The 24,521-nt window shown below is 34.2% G+C and overlaps 1 pseudogene; it reads left to right on the top strand.

The window, feature by feature from the left end:
* Nucleotides 1–18,961: 18,961 nt before the first annotated feature.
* On the top strand, nucleotides 18,962–24,227 carry LOC132034808 (uncharacterized; annotated as a pseudogene).
* The last annotated feature ends 294 nt before the right edge of the window (nucleotides 24,228–24,521 follow it).

The raw sequence follows: 24,521 nt of genomic DNA, 5'->3' as shown, positions 1-24,521 counted from the left end.
TATATACAGATACAATAGTGATACACATACAACAATGATACAGGTTATATACATATGCTCGAATTAGTTGAAAAAAGGCTACAAAATGAAATTATTTTGAAAAGGCTAAAAACGAAAAAATTAATGAATACAATGCCAAAGGTCAATGCTAAAAAATGGCCATTTGTGTCCTTTTCCCTTCTTTATTTAGACAATAAGATTACATTTGTTCACATTTTGGCCTGCTAATTCTGAATTCGAGCTGAAAAAGTGAAAAACATCTTTAAGGTAAAAAATTCCCGAGTATCATATTTGGACACTATTATTTAATTTCTATTCACTTTCTTAATTTTTTCTATATGTGGTGTTTGAAGTTAGATTTTATCTAGCCTAACGTTTCAAATAGCTGGAGTTCAGACATTTTTGCATGAAATTCAAGTAAAACTGGGTGAACTTCAATTATATATGCATAATAACTTCAGGCAATCAGGTAAAAATGGCATGGTTGAAGTTCAGAAAAAATGATATGAATTTTTCTAAAGTTAGGCTTCATCTAAATTAACTTCAAACGCTGGATATTTGGAGTTGTTCCGAAATGGGTAAGCATGTAAAAATTTACTGACTTAAGAACATAAACTTAAACAGTGACATCAGTATAGAATATTTGAGCACTTCCCCTTAAGAAAAAAAGAAAACACCGAATCCATCAAACCCAATTTTTATCACTTCCATTCAGATCAATGGATGGGGGAGTTTTACTACAATAAATTATGATGTAACTACATATTAGTCTCTGTCTTTAATCATACTTTTGATCATATATATGCATTGGAGTATTAACTACATCTTAGCTATTTTCTTTGATTATTTGGGGTATTTTACATATTGAAGAAGATATTTCACTTAAAATGTAGTAGAAGTATAACAGTATTTTGGAACTCACATGTGCTTTATTTGCTTCAACAGTGAATTTAATCGAAGAAATTGCACGATTGTTCCTTCAAATGGATTAGTCTTTAATTTTTGCCCTTTAGCAATCAAACTTATGCCCTTAGCATAAGTTCTTTCGCAAAAAATTTGTTTGTCATGAGAGAAAAATTAAAGACTGGCACAAAATAGGGCCAAAAGTGCAAATAACTCAATTTAATCGGACTAGGGCAATTCACAGTAATGCCCTTATTTTGGGGTGGTCTTTAATTTTTGCCCATCAAAATGAAAGTATTTAACTTTTGCCCTTCACTTAAAACCTTAGGGTTCTGGGTTTGAACCCCTGCTCAGGCAAAAATTTAAAAAAAAAAAAATAGCTAGGTAGAGGTTGCCTACAAACTCTGTCCCATCGGCGCGTAGTTTGCCTGCAAAACTCTCCCTTAAGGTAAAGTTTGCGGGCAAATTATGCCTGTTGGGGGCAAAGTTTGCCTGCAAACTATGCCTTAAGATAGAGTTCTGCATGCAAACTCTGCCTTAGCAAACTCTATTTAAGGTAGAGTTTTGGGCAAAACTCTGCCTTAAGACAGAATTTTGAATGTTGCCTTCGAATCCAAACCTCTGCCTTGCGAAATTACCTTTTTTTTTTTTTTTTTTTTTAACTGAGCTGGGATTCGAGTCCAAAACCTCGGGGTATTAGGTGAAGGCCAAAAATTAAAGACCACCAATTTGAGGGCCAAAAATTAAAGACCACCTCAAAAGAAGGGCAACCCGCGCAAAAAAACGATCGGACTATGATTTGAAATAGGCCCATTTCTTCACCAGCCCTATGCGAGCGGAAGGACAACTTGAAATTCCTGAGGTAAATACTCGAAGGGTCATTTGCATTAAATGTCCCTAAACCTATTTCGGGGTGGTCTTTAATTTTTGTCTCTCAAATTTTGATTATTAATTTTGCCCAACATTTTTTGCACGGCATATTTAGATTTTGCAAGGCATAGTTTAGTTTAACATCTGTATATGTATCTAATATACACACAAATTATGCCGGATAAGATAAAACTTTAAACACTCAACATACTTTGAAAAATGACTAATTTACGTTTAGTTTCGGCATATGTATCATAACGTCCACACAAATTATGTCGGACAAGGCAAAACTTTCAACACTCAACATAATATGAAAAACACTACAAAACTTATACTGCATCACTTAGTTCCTATCAAATTCGAGCGAGGCAAAACCCCAGTTTCTGAAGATAAAAATGTTACAGAAATTATGCCTTACGAAACAGATATACAGAAATTATGCCTTAGAAATAGATATACTTTCATTAAATAAGCAGGGCAATTAGAGACCAAATATACGAGGGCAAATATTAAAGACCAGTCCGTTTGAAGGGCAATCCGGCAAAAAAATGATACTCGGAGTCTCGGATTTCAGACAATTGCAATTGACATATTTTGGACACACTATGAAAAGGTGGAGATGGTGGTGTAGTGGTGCTATTGGTGGCAAAGGTTGTGAAGGGGGAAGAGCTGATAGTGATGAAAGAAGAAGGGGAAAAGAGGGGTAAATGGGTTAGGGTGGTGAGGTGGCATGCCATGTGGTGTCCACCTCACCGAGTTGTCAGCGCTACGTCAGATCTCATGTCCACTTTTGTAACACCTCGTACTCTCATACGAAACCATATCGGTAACATCCCATAAGTTCGAGTTAGGTCCTAATGGGTAATATTGGTATTATAATGACATGTTAGTTATATGAATCCCTTCGGGATGATTTCGGGCGATAGATAGTCGTTTTGAAGTCAAACCAAAAGGTGAAATCCTTAAGGCCTTCTAAATCCGTCTAAATCTGAGACAATTTTCATTCATGGTCAGATTTACAGAATGTGCGTTAGTAATTTGAGAAAACTTCCTTCTTGAAAGTTGTAGATAATTAAAATACCTTTCCAACGGTATATTGTGAAGATCAAACGGACATTCGTATAAAGAGTTATGGCATTTTACTGAAGGTGGCAGAGCTGAATCTTCATTCATGGCCAGTTTTCGAGAATTTTCCTTAGTAATTTGAGAAAACTTCCTTCTTGAAAGTTGTAGATAATTGAAATACCTTTCTAATGGTATATTGTGGAGATCAAACGGACATCTGTACAAAGAGTTATAGCCATTACTGAAGGGTGGCAGAGCTAATCTTCACTGGAAATTTCACCCAATGTACGCCCAAGGAGTATTGGACGTCCTTTCAAGTACGGGCCGTATATCCTAGGACGTACATTGCCCGTTTTTGGCAAAAAACTCATTTAGAATGGGTATGGTCTTATTTTGCTCCTATTTTTCATTCTCCCAAACCCTAAAGACGAAATTCTTCTCTCCCAAACTCAAGATACTCTAAGGTAAGCCGTTCTAAGTCATTCCAAGTTAATTCTAACATGTACCCATGATTACTAATCAAGAATTCACCATTCCTAATCTAGGGTTTTCAAGAAAACACAATAAAGATCAAGATTCTAGCTTTTGGAGTTCTTCTTCAAAGTTCAAGTCTTTAATTCAAGTTTTGGAGCGATTAAGGTATGTAGGGTTGCTATCTACATGTGGGAACACCATTGTTCTTCCGCACGCTCCTTCTTCCATAAAGTATGAAGCTTTACGAAAACTAGAGTTTTTAACCATGCTCATGATAACCCTAGGTCCATGCCCTATGATATATTATGTATTAAATTGTTATAAATTCTTCATTGTGCTCTTGATACATCATTATGATTATTGAAAATCTGTCCGTAATCCATGAAAACCCATACTTTTCATTCTATGGATTCCTACATGCAAGTTATATATTATCATGCTATTTTCAAGAAAACATTCCACATTCTTTACACGTTTTCATGCAAGTATATTATGTAACTATATTGTTCAAAACCCATGTTTTACAAGCTATTTGATATGAAACCACGTTTATTTTATATCATTTCAGAACATGCCTACAAGTTATCTCATGAAACCATGTTACAAGATATTTCATGAAATCATGTTACAAGTTATTTTGTGAAATCATGATTACAAGTTATTTCACGAAAATCATCGGCTTCTTAGTCAACTGTATCATGTTCATGCTTTTGGGAGTTGTATAGATTACCGAGAGGGCTCAGACAGCCTGAAACTACGTTTGCCACCGTAGGTTAAGGATCGCTCCGCCCAGTTAGGATGATTCCTTCATGTTTTTCCCATTGAGGGACTTGGATCCATTCATGGCATGTTCATGTCTTGTACCCCGATAAGGTATAAGATGGCTTAGCTGGTCGTGCAGAGATCAGACGCCACGTGTTAACGTGGTGGTTACATATCGGTTATATTAATGTTCTTCCAACTTAAAATGCTTTTACTCATGTTATATATGCATTCACGTTTGTGTCAGATACTCATGTTCATTACCAGGTTTCAGTTTCAGTTTCCGCCCTTATCATGTTACTTTCATGTGCCACGTTTATTTCATTCGGTTGCTTTACATACCAGTACATTCAATGTCGACGTCCCCTTTTATTGCCGGAGGCCTCGCATTTCACGATGCGGTGCACGGATTTACAGACGACGCCTCGCTCACAGATCCGCACGTACCGGCTTATTGGTGAGCCCCATCTCATTCGGGGTTTATACATTGTCTTTCTTTATTTAGTTTTGCATCTAAAGGTATGCTGAGGGCCTTGTCTTAGCAAGTATGTTACGTGTTTCAGACTCATGTTAGAGGTTTCATAGACAAGACAAGTGTCATGTTAGACTTCCAGAGTTGGTTAGCCGGTTCGGCTCATTTATGATATTGTCTGCATTTATGACTTAACCAAGTACTTATGTTTAATATTATGACTTGCTATGTTTTATAAAAGCTCATCATGCACTTCACGTTATATTTCCGCTCATGTATGCCTCATGATGATTCAGCAAGCCATGTGATTCGCTCGGTCACATGCAGTCAGGCACCAAGTGCCGTGTTATGCCCAGGCCATGGTTCGGGGAGTGACAACTTTGGACAATTTTAACGGAGTAGGGGTATATTTGAACCCAAAATATAACAAAGGGGTATATTTGGACCCAAAGTATAACGAGGGGTATATTTAACACTTTTTTAATAGTACACGGGTATGTTTGACCCTTTTCCTTTTCTTTTTTTTTAAAACAAAAAACCATTTTCGTTTCCATAATTGGTCCCACTAGGCTAATAAATTTGCTACTCAAAATAATGAGGACCTCAACTTGGGGAATTGTATCTCTTTAGTTCACGTTCAGAGATTTTTTTCCAAGTTAAGATTAGTTGTACTCTCAAGTTTAATGTCAAGCTTAATTGGCACATAACGATTCCTTCTGGCAGTGATTTGACCACTCGAATTCTGTACATGTATGTGCAGATTATTCACACAATCAGACCCTTTTTTACCCAAATCTGGATCCAAATTTACATGGACGTATTGTAACTTAAATAAATATTTCACAGAAGAAAGAGTAAAAAGAAGAAAAACAGATCAATTGATACAGTGACCCTGAAGATTTCAGAGCTGTCATCATAAAAGATTCAAGACTTTGATTTTCTACATAACTTTTCCCATCGTTTGAGGAGTATATATAGGATTAGTAGTACAATATCTGACCATTACAGAAGTAAGCTATAAAAAGTATAAATTGACTACCTTCCAAAATAGACAAAGTTAAAGCACTCGAAGCCATGCTTTGTTAGCATATTATATCATACGTAATTTTGGCCTTATTTTAAGGGACTGAAAGCGAGAGAAGCGAAAAATTTATAAAAAGAACTTCTCGTGAAGCACAAAGAATATAGTAATACACATTTGGCCTTTATCATAAAGTAAAGAAAACATAAGGAAAGCCTCCCCATCGTGTGTTGTCTCCCTTGTGCGGAGTTATACCACTCAATGAACTTAACATAAATGTGTTAGCACAAAAAGCGGCACTTAGTATATTTTAACAAATTTTAATAGATTATATGCCTTATATATTAGCTAATCTCAACTAGCTATTAAAATGTGTTTTTTATTTAACTATCTGGTATTTGAAACTCATAGGTGGCTTGACTAATTCGAATCGCATTTGTTAGGCTCATATATGCGCTCTTTACCGACAAATTTTCTGTTTTCAGAGCTCGAATTTGTTCTCTAGTTAATTGTGGAGGGAAATTAATCATCTCATCACACCATTTTTGTGGTATGTTATGTGTTGTTCTTTGCAGTTACCTTGCATAGGCGGAGCTAGAAATAAAACTACATATTAGTTTGACCGAATCTAGTAACAACATTGTATTTATATTAAAAAAATCATTATATATATATATATATATATATATATATATAGAATTCAAAACGAAGACACTTAATATCGTTATCTTAAAATTTAAAACTCATAAATTTAAATTTAAGTCATGACTCCACTTTTAAATACCTTGTGGCTGATAATGTAAAAAAGGTTTTACATTATTAATGTACAGAAGGTAAATTCTGTACTTAATACTCCTCAGCTCCTGTCTTTTTTCTCCCTCAACTTCCTTCCTTTGCTATTCATTTAACAAACTAAAACTTTTCCTGTTTTTCACCCTTCCTCTTTGTGGGTTCTTCCTTAAAATAAAGCTCTGTGCCTTTCTTTTATTCTCTGTTTTCAACAGCATAATGCATATTAAGCAGCCTCTACCAGTAGGTCATGTGCAAATGCTAGTAATGCTGGTTTTTCTATTTTTGTTCTTCGCATCTGCAGCTAAAAACAACACAATGGTCGTTGGCTTAAAGAAGAAATCAATGCAGAAACAATCAGAGGAAGAACAAAAGCAGACACACAATTGGAAGATAATGAGGCACTCAATTGATGTGTTTTTTCCAAGTAAAAGGAGAGTTCCTAATGAATCTGACCCTCTTCATAATCGTTGACAACCATTTTGGACTTTGGGTTCTTGATTTTCCACTTAGTGATGTGATGTTATTTTGGAGATTGTTGATTTTTGGATGCGAATGAAATGATGATAACGGAACTTCGTACGTCAATCGCACATCTGATAGTTAGGTGTGCTGTTTTTTAAAAACTTTGGAGGAGTGTGTTACTTTACCTTTTTTTTTAATTTTTTTTGTTTCGCACCCGGTGTCCGCTATCCACATTGAAGCCCGACTAAATGGGGATTCGAGCCGTGTAGGGCCTATTCTGGAAAAGCGCTTACTACCAAAGATTTTTTCACACTTATGACTCTAATCCGGCATCGATTAAGGAAGATGGTTAAATCTATTTGCGCACCACATCCTTTGGTGGTGTGTGTTACTTTATTACTTCTAGTAGTTATATCGCAATTATTTATCCTTTTAGTTTTGTAAGATATAATTTTGTAAATAAGGGATTTGCTTTTTTGTTTCATGTTTTCAGCACTTTGAGGAAATTTTAGTTGTCCCTTTTGAGACTTTAATTTAGATTATGCTGTTCCCTTTCTTCTTCTGTACTCAAATTTAAAGGCAGAGTCAAGATTTAAAGTTAATAGGTTCTGAATTGCCATCGAACCAATAGTTTGTCTTGGTTAGTGGGTTCACGTTAAATATTTATACATGTTTAATGAATTTTCTAATATAAATACATAATTTAACCAAAAATTATTGTTCGTCCAAACCCAAAAGCAATAATCTATCTCCGCAAAAATTATTGGGTTTGTCTGAACCCATAAGCGATACTCTACCTCCGCCCCTGCTCAGACTCTTGTGGTGGATTTAAGCAAGAGAAATTGGGAAAGAATTTATTTGGTTTTTCTTTATACAAGGCCTTTTTTTTTTTTTTTTTTTTTTTTTTTTTTTGTGCATACAAGTTAGTATTAGAGACTTTCTTTTTTCTTTTGGATGTTGGAAGTATGTGGAGGTTTTCATGATTCAATTAGTATCAACTTAATCAATTTTCTCACTATTAAAATCAAATCAAACATCACCCAAGAAATTGCGTATGTATATTGAAGTCCAGTAATTAGACTTGAAATGATAGAAATGATTTCTCTATCAAACAAGTTGTTTAATTTGGCTAAGCTTTTGATGTAACCTTTGATATCATATTGGCTAACGACCGGCCACTAGGTTGCCACTCAATTCTCAGTATCTCAGAAAGTCATAATACAACGACCAATAATTTGAGTTTATACCTTTAAAAAAAAAAAAGAATCAAAAAGTGTGTTAAATTACTAAAACAACAACATTACGTGTGAAATCCCACAATGTAGGGTCTGAGAAGGGTAAAATGTACGCATACCTTACCTCTACCTCGGAAGGTAGGGAGACTGTTTTCGAAAGACTCTTGACTTAAGAGAAAACATGACGAAAAAAAGGTTAGATAAGGACAAGCAGTTCAAAGCACTATGAAAATAAAACTAACGAAAGCGAAAAAGCCATGATAAAGCAGTCTGGAAAAAAAAGAGAGCAGTAGCTGCCATAGATAACTAAGATAATCAAAGTACAAGAAACGACATATAATAGCAGGGAAAAAAGTGTGTTAAATGTGAAAAAATTAATATAGCCAGAAAAAAAGAGTGTGTTAAATGTGAAAATATTAATATACTCTTCGTCGATTACTAAGAAAACGTTGAACGTTCATGTAGTTCCAAAAATTTCTTCCTCTGATAAACCTCATAGTTAGCGTGTTTGATTTTATCTTTATTACATATATTTTAGGGTTATCATTATTTTTAATAAAAATATGTATTTCTAACTGACGGATTGCAAGAGATAGCGCCAACATGTCTGAAACAACGCATGCAGCTTTGACAAAGTAGGATGACATGGGATTAACACGCCTTACTAATATTGTTTTCAAAACTATAGATAAGGTTAATTAAATAATGAAGTGGAACGAGATCAACTTTCATGTTTCATGCTAATTGAAACCATTATCACTTGACCTTTTTGAGTATTACTTAAACCACAGGGTGAAATAAAAAAGTAAGGGTCGTTTGGTTGGGAACAAATTATCCCGGAATTAATACTGATTGGATTATAATTACGAGATTAATGAAATATAATTATTTAGTGCATCTGATGTTTGGTTTATTAGATAAAATAAAAAATAGGATATACATGATAAAGTGGGATTGCTTATATAACAATTGTAGTATATTATTTTATCCTACACTTCATGTGGAATAATAATCTCGGAATTATAATCTGGAATTAAACCACGACTATAACCTATGTAATTCTCTAATCTAAATGAGATAACTTTAGTCCCAAAATTGAAACCGGGATAATCAACCTAATATCTTGAACCAAACTGCCCCTAAAGGTTTTGGCTAATATAATTGGTCCTTTTAACCTTAATAAAGAATTGATACTGTGGCTAATTATATATCCAGCGTGCCATGTTATTTACTAGGATAGAAATTAGAAGAGTAAAAACCAAGTTTGTCTGCTTTACTTTTTTAACATCGAGAAGCAAAAACTAAAAGCTTCCTTTTTTTCTTCTGAAGTCCGAGCCTCCATCAGGTGGTACGGAACAGATTGAATAAGACGAAGGAAAAGCACAGACAGATTCCCATAAACCTGACACTGTTAATTCTTCTTAATTTGAACACACCATGTAAAGACAGAAATTAAAGAGCTTGTGGTCTCAATCATTTCTATTTATGGATCTTCCTTTTTTCCATACTCATTAATCATTCGACTTTTGAAATCTATTACCAGTTCAATAAATTCAAATGAAGCCGTGTAGAGTACATTTGCAGAGAAATTATGCTACTTCTTTCGCATTTTGTATATTTTTTAAGAAAATGCTAACTCCTAAAAAAAATTTGTATTTTGATAAAATTACTACTTAATTAATATAGTTTTTTGATTATATAAAAACTCATTTATTAAAATTGGGGTAAATTTGAAAAAAAAAAATTGATTCCTTCTTGAATATGTTATATGTAACTTGACACTTGTTTTGAACCAAACAAAACAGCTAAGCGAACCCTTATTATGAACCGGTGGAACTATATATTTGGTATGAACGTAATAATATGTGGTGGGACATGGCTAGCTAAGAATCGAACAAATTATATTTGGTACCCAAGTTATGCAAGAGTTTCTCTTTTGTTTCCTAATTATTAACCAGAATAAATTTGGAACCTTCCCTTATTTGATTTTTTATTTTAGTTTTGAGTTTTATTGTAAGATCACATGAGCTTTTCTATTAGTACTAGATGCCACTGCCTGTCTTAGCACGGGCCCAACAATATGTGGTTTTTTACTTACTAATGTGTTCCTTGTAATATCTTTTGTTTATTTGTAATTAATCTATTTTAGAAATAATGATATATTTTTATGTTGATAACAATTAAGTTTAAACAATTGAAGAAAATAATTAACTTTAAACTTCTCATTTTAACTTTTATAAGAAGCTTTTGTAGCCATACAAATATTAGGTCACAATTAAGAACACAAGTTTCCAAAAGTTCTATAGTTACACAAATATCATGACATGTTTTTTTAAATTTCTTTCTAAAATTCTGGGTTGAGCCAAACTATGTTAAACATATTAGAGGTAAAAACTTACTCTCACAAAATGTCTATATCAAATAATATTAATTTACGATGATTCAGTGATTAGTTGAAGTAAAGAGCATAATAATTAATTATGATTATTATACTGTTGTTACCTTTAATTGTGGATAGAGATAAATACATTACCTTTAGTTAAGTTATACAAATTTATTTTTGTTTGTAAGGTTTTGTCTTCAACTTCTTATTTCCAAATTGAAATAAGTATTAAGAAGCATAAAATAAATGAATTTTCCACTAAACTTTTCAATTATAGCTAAAAGAGTAGTTTATTTATTACAGTTGCAAAAACTCCTTAGTAATAGAAATTTCTTTCGACTTTACTTTTTATGCTAAAAAATGCATGTAATTAGAGAAGTATATTTATATCAATATAAATGGCATTCATATCCGAAAGATGAACATAATTTAATGCTTGTAATTTTATTAACATGAAGAAAATAAATATATAAATTTATTGCAAATATATGTATATTTTTCTTGACTTTTTTCCTATTTAGAGTATTTTCCCATATTATAATATTCCATGACTTAATATAGTTAGATTAGCTCATTTGAATAATATCTTATAGTATTCAAAAAAAAAAAAAAAAAGTCATCCATAAAGAGTAATTGATGATTGTGCTGTGCATGAATATTTTGCGGGCCCCGTGATATGAACATAATTTAATGCTTGTAATTTTATTAACATGAAGAAAATAAATACATAAATTTATTGCAAATATATATATATTTTTGTTGAGTTTTTTCCTATTTAGAGTATGTTCCCATATTATAATTTTCCATGACTTAATATAGCTAGATTAGCTCATTTGAATAATATCTTAATAGTATTCAAAAAAAAAAAAAAAAGTCATCTATAAAGAGTAATTGATGATTGTGTTGTGCATGAATATTTTGCGGGTCCGTGGTATGATGACATAGACATGTATGAGACACCAAGCAAAGCACAAAGTTAAAAGTGGAATAAGTAAAAAATACTATCAACTTAAAATGACTAAAATGCCATCAACAAATAAGTTAATTATAAGAAAGCACACATGTCGGTCTCATAGGTTTAACTCACTCTTCTATATATTAGTAATTTGTAATTACATTTCTCCAGTATAATATAATTCGCGTGCCTTCATTATATTTTTTGTGTTCTAAGATTTTGAATCGAAAATCTCTGATTAAAGACCAACAAATTCCATCCATCTAGACTTATTGTTTGGTGGTATATATGTACCTTAATTTCGTGATCAATCAAATCAGTGTTTCTTTCCACCATACACCAACTAAATATTCGACTTCGGCACTTGACCTCCCTAACTTTTAATGCTTCATTTCTAAGTGGAGTACATCTTAACCCAACATACATAAGCTGTGTGAATAACTTGTTGAAAGACGTTTTTTTGCAATTTCATGTGAAAAAAGATCAAGCATTTTGCAAAAGCCAACTTCTTTTGGTTATTCTCATATATACCCGGTTTCTTCAAATCTTCTACGAACTTAGAAACTATATAGGTCCTCAGATTCATTTTTTTTTTTATAAAATTCGAGACGAAGGCCACCTCAGAACTGTGTCTGTTTGATCAGGTCTTCAAATTCTTAATTTTAAAGGGAAAATTCAAGCTAGAATTATGAATACTCTCTGCTATATATTACTATTCAACTCTTCCGATCGTCATGAATGACGTCTAATTATGAGCAGCCGTGCAGGTTGAGAGAATGTGTAATCCAATTAGTGCTAGTATACTGTAACATTGATCGGTATATCGACGATTGTAATTTATTTTATAAGTAATATTCAATTAAAATTGCATGTATTTCGTGTTTGGTGTGGCTCACTTGATAACGTGCAGGACTACACTTTATTGGTAGGGTTAGCATCTTTAGCAATGCGAAGAACACACACGATCGACACCCATCTAATTATTTGATCTTATTCAATCTCTGCACTTAGAGCCTGTTTGGATAGGCTTAAAAAAAGCAGCTTATAAGCTGTTTTCAGCTTATAAACTGCTTTAGATAAGCTAAGCCAAACTGGCCCAATTAATTTTTTGGGCTTATTTTAAGCACAAAATGATTTTATTAATTTCGCACCAATAGAAAAAAATTTGAAAACAGCTTTTAAGCAGCTTATAAGCCAATCCAAACAGGCTCTTAATTCCCATATGTAAACGCACGAGACCTACAATCTGCAAATTAGTTGATCTATTTTAAATAGGAGTGAAACAAATACACCATAGATATATACAAGGATTTTGGTAAAAATTTACTCGCACTTGGTGTTTACACCAAATCATACTAATTTACTATGTTGCGTCATAACTTAAGGTGAAAATGTGTATTAATTAATTGTGGTTAAGTAGTTGGAGTCTATGTAAACATATCTATTCATTAGATTGGTGTAAACACCGAGTGCGGATAAGTTTCTAAGCATTTGGGAGGTAGTATGACACAACAAAAATGTTATGAAACAACAATATATGAAAGCAATAACAACGAAAAAAAAAACAACACACAATTTTACGTAGGAAACCCTCAAGGGAAGAAAACACATGACTGTCGCCAGCCCTTGCTTCATCCAAACGCAAGGGGCTACTGTCCCCTGCAATTTCCACATTCAGGCCCACAAACTTGAGATAAAAGAACCGGAGAAGTTATCTAGAGATTAGTAATTGCCGCGAGCATACCTCTTTCCACCAAGGGCGATCCAATAAGCAATTAGACCATTAACCCTCTAAACCCTCCAAATTTAAACCATGAATATGTTCATAGTAGTAATTAAAAGTAATCTTAGATAATGTCTCAAAATGAGTTAGTCTAGTTACAGTATTATGGATCTAAAGTACTAGTAAAATTATCCGCGCTACGCGCGGTTATATAAACCTTATTAGATATGTGAAAGATTTTTTTTTCTAATACCCAAATATAAAGAATATGCTCTTTTTATTTATCAAATCAAGATAAATTAAATTTCATGTTTTAATTAGTTCTTTTTTTCTATTTTTTCAACACTTATAAATATGCCCTTACAAGTATATAGCCACGTAAACGAAAAGAAGGCAAGCTATCTGAATTTGCTGAAAATGCCAATGCTGCATCACCAACTTTCTGAACCCCTGATCTCTTGACTCAAAGTCTTGAGCCACGTAAATCAACCCCAAAGCTAAAGGAGTCCTGGATCAGGCGAAAGTGGTTATCAGAAATCGATATCCTTTATTGGGATTGAGAAAAGAAGTGGGATGATTAGGCCGAAGTGATTGTGAAGTCGTACTTTCTTTCTTTTCTTGCTTCCGTCGCGAAATTTGACTTCAGAGTTTTTCATAATCTACAATACTTAACTTTGTAATTGTCACACCCTAATTTTTGTTAGGGCGTGATGGGTACCCGACCGCTAGTAAACGACTCTCGTGGCACTTATAATCATCTTGGGCCCTCATAGCATCACATGAGCACATAATGAAAGCTTTTCAGGAACAAACTTGCTTTTCATCCTTTTCAAATCAAGTAAGACCTGTGATCGTATAAGACCTGTAGAATAATGCATCTTAATACACGAAAAAACATACTACATGTACGCAAAGTCTCTAACATGGAACATATATGGTACTCGGAGAAAATGGAGCTCGCCAATCATTTCGGGACAATAACAAACGACACGCGGCATGAACGCGGCGTCCACAAAAAAGCAATGTAATCGGTGTGTAACATGGGTAAATCAATTTAGAGGATACCAAGCATAGTAGTAACAAGACGAAAACATAAGGCATTTAAGAGATAAAGAGTAAATACACACGAGTGCCCTTTTGGGCGGAACCTTGCTTTTTTAGTGCGCGGAACGTGCGGCCCGATCCATATATATATATATATATATTGCGCGGAACGTGCACCCGATCCATATGATATATTGCGGAACGTGCGGATCCATGTATATGTAATTCCACCGGGTGCCTTTTAGGCGGAATCATGCATGCTTACAAACGATCCATATAAGATGCGGGAAACGGCCCGATCCATATAACCAGGAGAAGTACGGCCCGATCCATATAAGATGAACGTACGGCCCGATTCATATAAGTTAGTGCGGGAACGTGCGGCCCGATCCTAACCACATATCCCGCGTCGGCATCCGCGTCCGGGACGGTATCATGTCATATTATACCAATCGGTGGTTACGCGTATATAACGCTCTCGCCCTTTTCCCATATTCCCCATATACATATGCATATATCATATTCATATATCATCTTCACATATCATATTCATATATCATATTCACATATCATATTCATATATCATATAAGTAGCATGCATGAGAGCCCAAAGAAAGTCATGTATCTATCGGAGTGACGTAAGGTAATCTTAGATGGAATACTGTCGCTTTGTCTCAAAATGAGGCGAGTCGATGAAGAATAACTTCACGAGGAAACATAAAATGGGATCATAAGACATCAATTCATATGCTTTGGAATCTTTAAAAACAGTCATCATTCATGAATAAAATTGAGAAATCAAGAAATAGCTCAACATTCTCATGTCGTCATTGAAATCATAAACTTGGAACCTTTAATCATGGAATCATCATCATCATATTCATCGTAGGAAAATATTCTCATTTTTGACATCATCGTTGTCATTGTAAAACCAATTCTTTTCAACAATAGGTCGTTAGAGCCAACAAGGAAATCGCGGGGCCCACGGAAGCGTTCTTTGAAAGTTAAAGATTATTATCGTTATAAGACTTCTACGAAGGTTTCATAGCAATCGAGACCGTATGTGAAAGTTACGGTCGTTCGTAGTTTAACTCGTTTAGGAACAAAATTCTTTTGAAAGCAAAACTTTTGAAACAATAAAGTCATAGAAGCATTTATGAAATCGTAATCCAAGAATCATGCCTTTGAAAGAAAGGGACGAGCCTTAACATATGCCCTTCTTAAGCTAATCCAAATTATGCCTTGGCTTCTACGATCTACAATCACGTCATTAGATATCAACCATTAGTCATAAGACTTAAGAATCCGATTTCAAACTAACACTTTGTTTACGGAAATTTGGCGACATTTCCCCTAAAATCCATCAAGAATTCAACTCGCAAATCACAACAACCAAACCAACAATCATAATAACAATATCGATAGATAACTCAAGATGTCAAACCAATATCCAACCTTATTCGAAACCTTCCAACTCGATCTAGAACAATAACAACACACTTCTCTCTTTCAAATTCATAAACTATATCAACAATTCTATATGTTAGCAACATTATTTTCATCAAGGTAAAGAAGCCATATTAAAATCATATAAATTTTCCAAAACCCTGCAACACTACAACTTCAACATGAGCCATCAAACATTCATTTTACATCATAGAATTCACAACGACGACGACAAGATACTACATCACATTAATCCTTCATGTCTACCCAAATCAGCCCATTTTGGGCTTGAGACATACTTTCATGAGTTTCATTCATTTTTCACGTGCTAAAACACACACACAACCCATCCATAACAACACCAACCAAACACTAAACAACATTAGTTCATCACTTCCATATCATACTACATATACACGGCCACACAACAACATCCCTATCTTCATGATTTTCATTCATTTCCACACTTCACAACATGTACAATCATCTATAAAACATGTAAAGAAGATCAAAACTCACATTTTTCTATCCACCTTCTCCATTCGGCTAGAACATATTTTGCAAGGAGGAGTGTTTTTCTTGCTTCAACAATTATTCCACGTTAACGAGCCTTCCAATTGGTATGAAAGCTTGAAGAAAACAATTTTCATCATCAACCTTATTAATTGGTTTGTGTCAAATCCTCTTCTTCTTCTTTTTTCTTTTCTCCAAATATATATCACAAAAGATGAAGGTGCCTTGTACTTTGTTTTTTTAGTCCCTACAAATATAAGACGACCACACATGCACCTTTTCATGGCTTAAGATGCGCAAAATGGAGTGGGACCCACGGCCACTATGGCTTCTCCAATAAGTCATGCATAATAATTATGTTTGCCCTCGATATTCCATGCCAATAATATTTACAAGCGACTTGCGCATTAAAACAAAACTGAGAATAGCCTTGCCCTTAACTTCCCGCAATTGTCTTAAAATATTCCAACGTACGAAATGCGGGATATAACTCAATATATATATAGGTGATACTATGTTTTTTATGTTAAAAGATGCGCAAAAATGGAGAGAGAAAATGATCACTTTATATGTGAGCCTAATAAAAATTCAAAATATGACGTTTTCTCAAATATATATATACTAGGTAATCTACTTGTGTGATGTCATGAATGACTTCATTAAGCGTATGAACGATCACTCTCTAATATCCGAATATAAGAAGTAGCGAAAAGGTAGTTTCTTGTTAAAACTAAAGAAGTTAGAACATTTTTCAACATAAATGAGAAATTTAGCATTATCACATATTTCAAGAACCTGAATGATTTCAAAATTAATACTGTTCAATCAATTTTATCTTTTACATGTTTTTGGATTCTTAAATTTGTTCCTTAATATTGGCTTCTCAATATTGAATTATTTTTCATGAAATAATCAATCACCACTTTTTCTATTTATCTGTACTTACATGAAAAATGTAAGATATTCAATTTGACAATGTACATTATATTCATTTTCAAGCCTCTAACGGCAAGTTTTCCTTGCTCTTCTGTATCATTGTCCATAAGCACCCACATATGCACCACAATAAATCTCTCATGACAAAAATAATTAGCTGATCATACTTTCAAATGTGGGTTCCTTGGTTATTCTAGAGTTCAATAGAGATATTTTTATCTGTCATAGGAAGTTTGTATAGTAACTTAATTATTTTATGAAGATATAAGAGAAAGAGAGAAGGCAAAAAATAAAAGAAAAGAGGATATATATATATATATATATATATATATATATATATATATATATATATATATATATATATATATATGATGTGCATGATTTATAATGACCTTAGAGAGATGTGAAAATTTTGTATTGTTAAAAGAAAAGAAGAAGTAACATGTTGATAAAGTGCAATTTGAACTCCTAGATCAAAACATGGCTATATTTACTGTAATATAATCTCCGGGAAAAAAATCTACTTGACGCAATATGCAAGCGTCGGTATGAATTGAATGCTTGCAGATGTAACACCTAACATGAACAGAATCATATATGTATGATTATACAAAAGATTTAAGATTGAATTTTTCAAAACATTATTTTTTAACCCAGTTGAAGTAAGTTGTTGATTTTATACAATTCGAACAACAAAAGCTAAGTATTAAAGTGAAGTATTAAAAAGAAGCTGAAGAAGTAAAGAAAGCAATAATCAAAGAGAAGGTATAAAGGGAAAAAGTTAAAAAAGCTGGAGAAGGAGGCAAAAAAAGGAACTGCTTACTATGGCAAAAACCACCACTGCTTCATAGAGTTTTGTTTCCTATACTTCAGATTTTGCCATCGATTTTTCTTTGGAGATTGGTTTCTTTCACTTATGAAACTTCCTTAAAATAAATTGTTACAACTTTTCATCTTTCCATATAAAGATTTTCCTGAAAAAGTGTAAGTTAATTCGCAGTATACAATATTTGAAAAATCAACATCTGACTCAATTCTTATTTAATTTTGTCATTCTTTAGTGTTTTATTCATCAATCTCGTTACCATACGAACTCAGTTAGCGAGCCGGTTCCTCCCTCTCCGTTTCTCAAAAGTATTGGGGTTCTTCCATTTTTGTTCTTCTGTAATAATGAATGAGCTTTGTTCTTTTGTTCTTCATTCGTATCCGTTTCTTCATTTCTTTTTCTATTCTGTTTAATGTTTATGCTTTGACTTAGGTGTTGTTATAGAATGTAAATTTTGGGGAAAAATTGCGATTGTGTGAAGTATACCTTTTGTGTGTGTGTCATGTGTTAGTTTTGTTTTTAGGTAGTAAGCTATGTGATTAGTGAAGAGAAAGTAAACAACTCCAATACCATTTGTGGTGTCTGTTAAGTTTCTGACTCGTGTCAAAACCAGTTTTGTATTTATTCGCTTTTTGATAAACATGTTAAATTTACCTGTAATCAAGTATGTATTATTTTTGCACTTGTTTTATTTTTGGTTTCTTAAATATAGTTTAGTTTCTCTAGAATTTTTAGTTTCACTTTCTTTTTGCTGTTAAAAAAAAAAAGGGGGTCTTAGACTCAACTTGTTTTCCTTTGGATGGCATTCTGATAACAAAAAGTAACTAAGTTTTTTGTTTATTTTAATATTAAATAGGATCATGGATAATCTAGAGCGTGGTTGGATGTATGATAGTTTGGATGGTCGAGGGGGTATTAATTCTAGTTTCATGACTGGTGTCAATAAGTTTCTTAAGTTCTCATGTTCTCAGAGAAACCGCATGAGTGGTGATGATATCGTGTAAAAAATGTCACAATGTTAAATTCATGGAGCGTTAAATATTCAATCGTTTGGATTTGTTGAGAACTATTTTGGGGTAATGTGTCATCCATCAAACTCTAAGGCTTGGAAGCACTTCAATGAAACTCATTCCTTTTTGGAGGAGGAGTCTTATCCTTCAATGGAGCAGAGGAGCCTAATCTTGAGTGAACCAAGTAATGTGAGCAATAGTTTTGGGATTATGAATACTTTGGATGGTTTCCAACCATTTGACTTACTTTAATGAGTGATCGAAAAGCAACGGGATGTATGTTGTATTGGGGTGATGATAAGGACCTAACATCTTTATGATTTACTCTCTATACATAGATATTTCCTTTGGTTCCATATACAAGAGGAGGGGGTAATGCGTCATCCATTTCCATGTTCATATTGATTTCCAACCATTTGACTTACTTTAATGAGTGATGCAACATCGATCCCATACATAGATATTTCCATTTTGCATGCTTGCACCTTTGATGTACAACTCTTTTCTTTGTAATATTCGGTATTTTATACACTCCTATATGTTGATGAGATCTGATGTTTAACATGGACCGTAATTACATATATGATTAGATTTGATCTTGTTGCTCGGTGATTGGAATGCATAGAAATACATGTATCGATGCGATATTATTTAGGGGCCCTATGTTTAGTTTGATTTGTGCTCAATTTTATTTTTACAATCGGAGAAGCATATGCAACTTTGCACTTAACTTTGTATGACTCAAATTTTATTAAGTTACTCTTAATTAACGATTTAAGTTCAATATAGCATCAGACATGAAAGCAACTTAAAAGTAGGACATCTACAACCTCTGTTGTTTATGCTGTTCTTGTGTTGTTGATAAGCCTCGTATTACCTGCAGTTCTTTTACTTTCCCGTTTATTGGGTGACTGGTGGTGCTTGTCTTATAATTCATGTCTTTATAATTTTTGTCTGCTGAAATGATGAGTTATTGTTATGCTCTGCTTTATAAAATCATTTCAGAAGGCATTCTAGTGGGATTCTTCAATTGATAGTGAAGTGAGGAGGCAATGGCGTAGAAAGGCAGCGAGAAGGTACTGTGATTTCATTAGCACGATAAAAGGTAACGGGTTTCGCCCAGATTATGTTCCGAAAGAAACATGGGAAAGTTGGATGAAATATTGGCAAGATCCCAAGGTTGTTGAAAAATCGAAAATAGCTTCAAAGAATCGTCGTGGTGGTGAAAATGCAGTTGCCAGTGGGACTCACACGGGCGGCTCTATTTCTATCGGAGAGCATCACAAGAGACTTGTAAGTTAATTATGTGGCTTTGGCCTTTGCCTAACTAAATTGCCATCATGAAGGTGAATGCCACATCAGTTGTAGTCTGTTTCTGTTGGCAAGTTCTTTTGGGAATTTCTCACGCTTGTCACAGTGAATAAGAAATAGTTTTTCTAGTATCCGGAGACTAGCCTCAATGTTTGATATCGGTTGCCTATTATTCACATTTTTACTCTTTTGTATCTTTAATTTGTACCAGCAAATAAATCATAATCTGAGTTGCTACTTATTAGCACTTTCCAGTGAGTGAGCTTCAGTTTTCTCTTGAGCTCTAACACACTCAATAGTAAACTGGCTTTTTCGGAAAAACTACTGCTATGTTAGTTGCAAAATCTCTGTTGTGTCATTGGTTGTTGATTTTTTGGCTTTTTAAAAATAAAAATAAAAATAAAAATAAAGTCCACTATTCTCTGATGCATATTCCACCTGATGTTGTTGCGACAAATTCTCGTAGGCCTGTAGGATCATTCCATCTCCATATATTGTGTTGTGCCATTGTTGTGTCTGCATAACAGTACCAAGATCCATGATGGATCTTTAGCTCCACTCTTTGCACATATTACCTCTACTAAAAACCAGCAAAAATGTGTTCCATAGTCAACTCTGTCCCATAACTGATTCTCATAATATGTTCGTCTCTGCGTTCCTTTTTCTGTTCCAGCTATTGTAGTGTATATAGTAGTTGTTGTATGCTTAGAATTTCTGCAGATAGGCTGCGTGACCTGCACCTTCTTGTCCCTATGCTTCTTGTCACTGCAAAATTCATTATGTCTCATATCACTTCCAAGTGGATCAATGAGACGGCAGTAACATTCACCAAGATACCTTATTAGTATCACATCATGTGCTATATAAATAGGATCAATGATACTAATATGGTCTGCAGAACCAAAAAACCAGCTGCGAAAGAATTCAGCAGCAAGTATCTCCTTTTTCAATTTAGAGAAGTTTGTAATGTGCTGTGCTGACATAGATCATGTAATGCCTTATATTCTTGTCAATCCAACCTGCAGAGAACCTGCAGACCAAATAACTAGTAAAACCTGTTGTTTGCATACTAAACAAAATCTCCTGTAGGCATGGCCTGTAGCAGCAGCTGCATCTCTCCTTGTTTAAATTCCCACTCCACCAATCCTGAAAACTTCAGAGCCATTTAAGAAACCAGTAATCTGCCAAGGCCGGATGTGCACCTCAATGTCAAATTTACCCCTTGTGCCTTCAGACCTGTTCCAATAAATTCCCTTTCCATATATTGACAAACTCTCAGCAGACTGAGCACTTAGTGCTAATACCAAACACCAAACCTGTCAATACACAGATCATGAATGATCCCACTCCATCTGTAAATACAAGCAACACAAAACTAGTATCAAATCCTACTGTTTTGAACCTAGCTTGAAGCATTGCAATTTTTAGGACCAAAATCCTGAACAACCAAATGTGCACCATCTTATTTCCTTCATGGTCCATAATACACATCTTCATCTTTCCTCCACCAAAAACCAGAAAAAACCAGTTTAGCACTATATTTCCCATTTTACCCCTGGTTCTTTGATGTATATTGGAAATATGGCAAGTTAGATGCTATTCCAACTGAAACTAGTAACAACACCAAACCTGCAGCTATCATCATCCACCAAGTGAAGCCCAGATCCCTGATACACCCAGCATCCATCAGAGGATTACACCAGATAATCCCCCTCACTATAACTAACAGCACCCCAACTTGAGTTTTAAAAGACCTTACAGTCATGAGCAAATCAAGTACCCTATCATATCCTTCCATGGCACTTGTCTTGTACTCCTTGAAATGCACAATAACTGCTGCCATCATATTATTTCCTATGCAAGGATCAATGAAGCAGTTGAAAAATTCAGTTATGAACCAAATTTGCACCAACTCATTTCCACTGCTAGATTGACCATTAGTACAGCCTCCAGTAATGAATTTGAGCATGATGATCTTATTTTTCCATGCATAGGCTTCATACATCACTAAAGTGAACATACTACCTTTTGGATCCAATTACTTATTTTGTTGGTTTTGGAAGCTACTAAACTATGTGGATTTTTTTTCTTGTATAGGCTGTCAAAAAGGGTCGAGATCCAACACCAAGTGAGGTACACTTGCACGTCCATACACACGGTCATGATGGAAAATCTTTTGTTGGTGAGCGAGCCCGAATCGTGTATGTGAGTCCAACATTCTATAATTTTCTATAGGAAGTTTCTTTCAGTAGTATATTATGCTTATACTGTCTGATTTCACTTCAGTTTTTGTTTGTTAACAAATATGTTTTCTGAAAACTTATATTCCTTTAGCAGAGTAAATCAATAATTCTGTTGTTGTTTTCTCAAAGTAGGCAGCATTATAGCTAATTTTAGCTATATCATTATTTAGAAAGTGATTTTCTTTTTACTTGACCGCGAGCTTGCTTTGCAATTTAGTTAGACAGTGTCTAAGTGAACCAGAAAGAAGTGAGCGAGGTAGAGGGAAAGGAGTCCTAGATTGAGTGAGAGTGTTGGTTGAAAGTGAAGCTCATTAAAACAAGCACAGAACATTGTAGTGTTTAATGATTCCTCATAATTTCAGAAACTGCTGTATATAATTATATAGATTGCAGAATGAAATAGTTGATGGTAGAATCTCAAGGTTAATCAACTGCCTAGACATCTCTCTGCTGGTTAATGCGATTCAAGTTTGTTTGTTGTTAATGATTTTTAGTTAATTTTGGTTAGCTATTACTAGCAAATGCAATAATTAAAGCTACTGAGGTCTGCAACAGTGAATCACATTCAGGCTCTAATAAGTGCTTGTTTTACCATGAGAATAACCATTGTATACAACATGCCATTTTACTTTAATCAATCTTTTCTATAATGGCTTTGCAATTTCAGGATTATTTGAAATATGGAGTGACTCCTTCAGAGTCAAAGATGCCTTCTCTAGTAAAGAATGAGCAGTGATGAATAGTGCCTTTTGTATCTTTCTTTTTAGTGACATATATTCTTGGAGAATTAGGCTCTGTTGTTTCGGCAAGATGAAGTGCATGTGAATTTCGAATATGACATTGTATCATATTCCCGTTTGACACAGGTACATCGAGGCAAATGGAGGATCCGCGTAACATAGGTTGTGGACGCATGTGGATTTTTTGTTTTTTGATGGGTAATTTAGCTTTTGCTTGTTCTCTGAACTTATCACAGGTTAAAGAAAAAATGGGAACAAGCTTTGTTTGCTTCCTACAGTGAACAGAGATATCTTGAATTCTATTGAAGCTTTTAGGGCATTATTCTTGCTATCTTTAATGGTTCTTGTACATGTGCTTACTGTTAGTGAAATGAGTTTCACTAATTATCACTCTCTTTTACAGGAAAAATATCAAGAAATACTACAAAATCAGACACAGACTCAATCTGAAGTTGATCAATGTCAAGCCTATTACGAAGCCGCAGGAGGGGTAAAGAAAAGAAGAATATATGGTCTTGGATCTCAAGCACAATTATATTACGGGCTGAATCTTCGTCCCTCTTCTGCTTCTGATGCTACATCCTCAATACCACCTCCGAATGCTCAACCAGCAGTGACTGGAAATTTGGATGCGTTAGTGACGCGATTAATTCCTACTGACTGATAGCATCATTCCTGCATTGACTGATCGCTTGCTTCCTATAATTATTGAGCGAGTACGTGGATTGAGTCCTTCAGTCTCTTCTCAGACAGACACTCCTAACGACCATCCATCATCTATGACACCTATAGTTCCAGCTCCAGCTACTGCCAATGTTGATCACGTTCATGCATCGGTTTCTGGTGATGATCGTGGCTCTCCAGTCTCTCATTAGTTAGTTTTGTTGTTTGGACTTTATGGTTGTTGCATATGATTTTGGATTTTTGGTTTTGGATATTATCGTTGTGGATGCTTTGAACTTGATTTGCATTCTGCTATGTATTTTGGACTTTGTAGAATATTAGTTTTTATGAATTAAGTTATTATATGAGTCTCTAATATATGCTTGGACAGGTGTATTTAAAATATTATATAAAACCAATAAAAAAAATTGCGACGGATTTCCGTAGCTATAACTAATACAAAATCTAATGTTGCGACAAATTATTTTCGTCGCCAAACGGAATACAAAAATGTGTATTAAAAGAATTGGCTACGGAATTAGCGACGGAAACTATTGGTCGCCAATCAGATGAAACAAAGGCTACGGAATTAGCGACGGAAACTATTGGTCGCCAATTAGATGAAACGACGAAATAACTCATAGAATTAGCGACGGAAATTACTAACATTGC

The sequence above is a fragment of the Lycium ferocissimum genome, chromosome 10 (assembly GCF_029784015.1).
Source record: "Lycium ferocissimum isolate CSIRO_LF1 chromosome 10, AGI_CSIRO_Lferr_CH_V1, whole genome shotgun sequence".
NCBI lineage: Eukaryota > Viridiplantae > Streptophyta > Magnoliopsida > Solanales > Solanaceae > Lycium > Lycium ferocissimum.
The sequence above is the reverse complement of the archived record's forward strand: the minus strand, read 5'-3'. Positions and strand labels throughout refer to the sequence as shown.